Below are 6,891 nucleotides of genomic sequence, written 5' to 3' on the forward strand. Positions count from 1 at the left end.
GACATGTTATTCTGTATTTGTTTACCTCCTTGTATTTCTTTTGCCTGCATTTTATTCCTGCTTTACCTAGAGTCTCATTGTTTTTCCAATCAATTTTATGACCTCTTTTTATGGTGACCCTTTGCTGCCATTTATGTTGTAGTTATGTTCCTGGTTTGTAAGAGATCCTATGCTTGGCACTAGTTGTTTTTGATTGTAGGTCAGAGAGGACTGGGAATGCTTGAGGGAAGAAGTCATGGTTGGGCAGCTGGTTGAGCAGAGGTGAGTGGACTTTGCAGATGCAGGGGCAATAACTATGGCTATGGAAAAAACATCCTGCATCATGGATCAGGGACTGCAGTTTTATTCCTGATTTTTCCCTTTGGACAAACCAGTTAATATCTCCAAACTCAAAAGTAGTTATTCTTACAATGGGTTTATATTAATGATTGCAGAGTATCCATCAAATGAGTTCCCATATTTTAAGCTTTTGCATAAACTAAACTAGCCCCATGTAACTGTGAACTTATTGCTACTTTTTCTTTTTTTTTTTTAAGGAATATAAAACTATTTATTGACCACTGTTTAGCAGTATTTACAATAAAGTAAACAATATACAGTTGGATAACATTCTGACTACAAAGTTATTGTTTTTCCTGGTTTCTGCTGAACCAGTAATTCAAATATTGAGAAGATTGAGCCTACATGTTAGAAATGAGTTGGGGTGAAGAAAAAGCATGCACGTCAAGAATTTGAATTATAGAAGTCTGTCCACCAATTTATTCCAGCAGGTGCTAAATTGCCAACATCTCTAACCATCTGGTTATGATTGGGTTTCCATGAACAAAGACTTAGACACTCCATGAATCACGACCTTTTAGTCAATACAGCACAAGGGTTTTCAACTTCTTGAAAAGGAATGGTTCACTAGAAGGAACCTTTAAATGTCCATTTAAATAAGTTTTGCTTACCTAATTAAAGTATACCAAAACTTGTCTAGTTTTGCCCTTTGGGTTGGGGAGGTTGTTGGTGGTGATTAAAATCTTCCTTTCAGGGATCTTGCAAATAAACTTGCATTTATATAATTGTAACTAGGGATATGGATTCTGATATGCCTGCTTTTAAATTGTCCAATTTACACCCTTTACATTGTATTTAAATTGTCCAATTAATTACAAAATTTGAAAGGTTAAGGCTTCAGGAAAAATTTCAATGTAACTTTAAGTGATTTATTTCTTAAGTTGCTGAAAATGATAGCATCCTAGAAACATGGGCTTATCCATGGTTATAAAATGCTGTTTTTGTTTTGGTGACTGTTTCAAAAATAACAAAAAGAAAAGAAAACCATTTATATATGTACTTTTAAGTATACACACAAAAAAGCCCTAATTAAACAAAAAACCCAGAATGGTCCTTAGGCATATAGGAGTTAAACACAAATTCTGACTGAGTAACGACTATGAAAATTTCCCCCAACATTTAGAAAAGGTGTTCTCTAATGCAGGGAGATAATATGCCATGGTCTCAAATATTCTTTTCTGACAAAGGAAACAACTACAGAAAGCTTTTATTTGTTCAAAGTAACCAGTGCTATAGATGCAAAAAACCCTAACAACTCCCTCAATACTACTTCAAAACAAACATATCAAACTTGATTTTCATTAGAATGTTATTTCTTCACACTAATAAATCAAAAAAAAACAAAGACCCAGATTTTTTATATATATATAAAACAATTATTGAGGTTCATCTTCTGGACAAGAATGCCAAATTAGTCTCTCTTCATAAAACGCAATTACAATTTGAGGACACTTCATACTTGCCTATTTTGCCAGCACCAAGTTGGCCTCATCTGAATCTTTCCGTTTCATGAGAAACATTAATTCTCCACTGCTGTCTGAGCCACCAATTATTCATTCAGGATCAAGACCTCTGGCAAAGCCTCTTGGTTTATCAGCAGCATCTCTTTTCTTCTTTGATTTGCTGTCATCAGATTCACTGTCAGCTGAAGATTTTCTTTTTGTACCATCTTTTTCTCTACCAGCTTTTTGAGAATTAAGAAATGCTTCAATTAACTCTGGACAATCTAAGTTTTCTTCAGGTTCCCAAGTATTGTCAGCATCTGTAAATCCCTTCCACTTGAGGAAATACTCCACCTTCCCATTCACTACACGGTGGGTCCAGTACTCTTTCCACCACAGATTCTTCAGGCTCCGCCTCTTCTACTTGTTTTGCTCTTTCCATTCTGTTTCTTTCCCATTTTTTGGAATGTAGTTTTATTGGAGGCCGTTTTTTATTGCAGGCTTGAAGAGCTATTATTATTCGCCGCCTCTGAGCTGCTCCGGGTCCAGCTACTTTTTCTTTTATTTTTGACATATATCAAAGTCAGAAGAAAGCCACCTTTGCATTTAAGGTCTGTTGTGCTTGCCCAGGATGGGCTTCCTATTCCTCCAGACCTGGTTAGCTTGTTACGCAGATACCAGCTTAACTGACCCATTAGAACCTTCCCCTCACTACATGCCCCCCCTCTCCGCACACCTACACCTCCTTGATTAGGTCAGGTCTCCACTGTTCTCTTACAGTGCAGGTGCCTCTTCTTTGTAGCATTCTACACAGTTACAGTTTCACATTTGCTTATGTGACTGCTTGATAAAAGCCTGTCTCTCCCTGTAGACGGCAAGCTCTGCAAGGGCAGAGACCAGGCTTTTTTTGCTTACTGTGGTTTTCTACATGTTCACGATGTAGAATAGGGCCGTTCATTAATATTTCTCTAGGGACTTGTGGGATATTGAATACGCATATAAGCACTTAACAACATAAGAGAGCATAACAATGTAAGGAACATGTAAGAAATGAATAGATCATGCTACAGTACTTGGTAAGGGGACAAGCATGTCTGCATTAGAGAGTATTGTATAGAGGACAGCCATGGGAAAGGGACTGGGTTTGATCATGGAGAGCCCTGGACACCAAGTGGAAGAGTTTTTTTACCGACGAGACACGCAAAGGGAGCCAGTGAAGAATTCTGAATAGGCGTGGCACATAAAAGACTTGGGTAAATAAGGTTAAAAAGTGCATGTCAGTAGACAGAGAAAGAATCCTAAAGTAGTAAAAAATAAGATTAAAGTAATTGAAGATTTTATATCAAATGCCTTTCATATTCCAAAAGGTGATTTAAAAAACTATAATTCATTAGAAAATTTAGAAATTTCTTTATCTTAAAAATTGCAATTTTATGTTTTTCTCTGTGGTATTATGCAATTAGTATAGAATGCAAGATTGAGAATTTGGGACCTGATGACACTGAAAATTTTAGATTTAAGCACTGAAAGTAAATAGTGAAAGCATCACATGTTTGTAAAACAGAACAGAATTTCTATTGAAATGTAATGCAATTAAACTTTACTATATCTACAAAAACTAAATTTTAATGTAATTGTTCAAATAAAATGTAAATAACCTGAAAATTATATGAAGCAATAGAAAGGCTTACACTTGAAGTTTCTGAGTAAAGAGTAATAACCTGGGACGCCTGGGTGGCTCAGCAGTTGAGCACCTGCCCCTGGCTCAGGGTGTGATCCGCAGTCTCAGGATTGAGTCCCACATCGGGCTCCCTCCCTGGAGCCTGCTTCTCCCTCTGCCTATGTCTCTGCCTTTCTTTCTCGAATAAATAAATAAAATCTTTTTTTAAAAAAAGATTAATAATCTAAGGGGTTGGGATGCATTGGTGGCTCAGTGGTTGAGTATCTGCCTTTGGCTCAGAGTGTGTTCCCTGGGTCCTGGGATGGAGTCCCGCATCGGGCTCCCTGCAGGGAGCCTGCTTCTCCCTCTGCCTATGTCTCTGCCTCTCTTTGAATGTCTCTCATGAATAAATAAATAAAATCTTAAAAAAAAAAATCTAAGGGGCTCCTGTGTGGCTCAGTTGGTTAAGTGGCTGCCTATGGCTGAGGCCATGATCCTGAGGTCCTGGATCTAGCCCTGCATCATCTCCCTGCTCAGCAAGGGGTCTGCTTCTCCCTCCCCTCTCCGTACCGCCTGCTTGTGCTCTCTCTCACTCTATCTTTCTTTCACATAAATACATAAAATCTTTTCCGAAAAAGATTAATAATCCAACATTTGGTCATTTCCCCTAACTCTTTTTTATTTGATTATATTTTCTTTTGACATATTATGATTTTAAAAATATTATTAATTGCCTTTAGAAAATTGAAATCATATAGCATTAAGTTAATGGTTATTTGCATGTATCTCAAGATCTGTGAGAAATGGGAACACTACAATGTGGGTGGTCGTCACTAATGCTGCTTGTCAAATATCTTTGGTTCTATATTTCTTAGCACTTGTAGGATTGGATTTCATGGCTCCCTTGTGATTGAGTGGGGCCATATGCATTAGCTTATCTGGTTCAAGAGTTGTGAATAGAAATGAACTTTGTCACTTGTAGGCTGAGCATTTCATTGTAAGACCCTCCAGAGTGGCCTGCCCAGGTGTCACTTGGCAGCATTTGATATTGTGGGTGCTCTTTAGCCAGGATCCTTGAGTCATAAAAATAAGCAGAGTTCCTGAACTACAATGGACATGTAATATATTCAGAAATAACTTTTGTAAATCAAAGATACTGAGATTTTTCCGGATTGTTTGCAATGTAGCATAACCTACTATACCCTTGTTCATACATTTGTGTCACATATAATCTAGAAAGTGAGGATGCTTGTAACAGGTATGTGAAACAAAGTCTAACTTTGGCATGAGTCAGAAAAGAATTTTTAAAAGATTCTTTCTGTATTTACAGGTATTACATTAAAAAATTAAGGATCGGGATCCCTGGGTGGCGCAGCGGGTTAGCGCCTGCCTTTGGCCCAGGGCGGGATCCTGGAGACCCGGGATCGAATCCCACATCGGGCTCTCGGTGCATGGAGCCTGCTTCTCCCTCTGCCTGTGTCTCTGCCTCTCTCTCTCTCTGTCTCTCTGTGACTATCATAAATTAAAAAAAATAAAAATAAAAAAATAAAAAATAAAAATTAAGGATCTTCTTGATTCTCTGCAAAAAAATTTAAAGCTTTTTTAAAAAGTACCAGATCATTTAAAAAATTTTAATAACATGATTGAAGTATGATTGACAGACAATAAACTGCACATATTTAGAATGGACAACTTGATACAATTTACGTGCACATAAAGCCTCAAAACCTTCATCACAATCAAAACAATGAGCATTTCCTCGGGATCCCTGGGTGGTGCAGCGGTTTAGCGCCTGCCTTTGGCCCAGGGCGTGATCCTGGAGACCCAGGATCGAATCCCACATTGGGCTCCAGGTGCATGGAGCCTGCTTCTCCCTCTGCCTATGTCTCTGCCTCTCTCTCTGTGTGTGACTATCATAAATAAATAAAAAATTAAAAAAAAAAAAAACATTTCCTCAACTCATACTTTTCGTTAAGTCCTTTTCAACTCTTCTCTCCCACTTGAATCTCCCTCACCTGAGTACTCATCTACTTTCCATCACCATGTAGTAATTTGCATTTTCTTTGGTTTTACATAGATCATGAGTATTTAATCTTTTGTTTAATTTCTTTGCCTCAGCATGATTATTCTGAGATTCACCTATATTGTTGCATGTGTGAATAGTTCACCTCTTTTTATTATTGAGTAGAATTTTGTTGTATGGATATAACATTATGTGTTTATTTGATAACCTGTTGATGGACATTTGAATTGATTCCAGTATTTGGCTATTATGATAAAAGTGCTTTAAAAATCCCAGTACAAGCCTTTATATAAAAATACATTTTCATTTCTCTTGAGTAAATACCTAAGAGCAGAATGGCTGGAATGAATAGGTGTATGCTTAATTATTTAAAGGAACTCTCAAATTATTTTTCCAAAGTGATGTTGCATCCTGCAATGCTACTAGCTGCATATGAGAGTTCTAATCCCTTCACATCTTCTCCAACACTCTATTAGGTGTTTAATAGTATCTAATTGTGGTTGTACTTTTAATTTCCCTAATTGCTAATAATGTCAAGCATCTTTTCATGTGCTTGTTTTGCACATGAAACAATTTGTTTCTGGTCAAAGATCTATTTAAATCTTTGCCTGTTTTTCAGTTTTCCCTGGAATTCTGTTCTTAATGTTGAGTTGAGAGTTCTTTACAAAGAGGCATGAGAAAATTTGGGAAGTGATGGAAATTTTCATTGTGTTGATTGTGGTGATGGTTTCACATATGTGTACATATGTATGTCTACATTTTAAATATTTAGAGTATGTCAGTTGTATCTCAAAAAATGTAAGGGTGCTGTGCATATTTGTAATTTCACATATTTATAATCCACAAGGAAATTTGGTTAATTCAAATAAATTCTATATATTTAAAATGGTTAAGTAATTACCCATATTTTTCAGGCTGAGATCTTGCTATGTCATTCTCAGTATTGCAATATCTAAACTAGTTAAATTTGTCAAATTTACTACAATTGTAAAAATTCATTAGTACTGAAAAAGTACTCATTTGTTAAATCTACCAATTAAAATACTTCAAAGGGAAATTAAATTTATAAACGTAGTTTGAAAAGCTTTAGAGTGTGTAATTATTTAAGCTTTAAAAAGATAACATATTTTTCAGAGGCCATTTAAAAATAATTTTAAAAATTTAATTTAAAATGTTTTATAAAAGGAACAATAAGATTTGCAAACGAATTTAGTTATTTAAAAGGAAAGCGCTAAGATTTTACTGCCTAAGGCTATTTTAATTTTAATCTGGAGAGAAAAGCTGTTACTCTGTGGCTTGTACAGCAGACCTCAAGATGCTATGAATAAAGGTTTGGTGACAGAACAAATAAACTCAGGGCTTGTGATATTGACCAGGAAAACCACAAAGCTAATAGCATCGGAAGCATTTTTTTCCTCACGTCTCAC

The 6,891-nt window shown here is 36.2% G+C and overlaps 1 pseudogene; it reads right to left on the reverse strand.

Moving 5' to 3' along the window:
• Positions 1-1,805: 1,805 nt before the first annotated feature.
• On the reverse strand, positions 1,806-2,272 carry LOC140634473 (chromobox protein homolog 3-like; annotated as a pseudogene).
• Positions 2,273-6,891: the final 4,619 nt, after the last annotated feature.

Source organism: Canis lupus, chromosome 5, assembly GCF_048164855.1.
Source record: "Canis lupus baileyi chromosome 5, mCanLup2.hap1, whole genome shotgun sequence".
Lineage (NCBI taxonomy): Eukaryota > Metazoa > Chordata > Mammalia > Carnivora > Canidae > Canis > Canis lupus.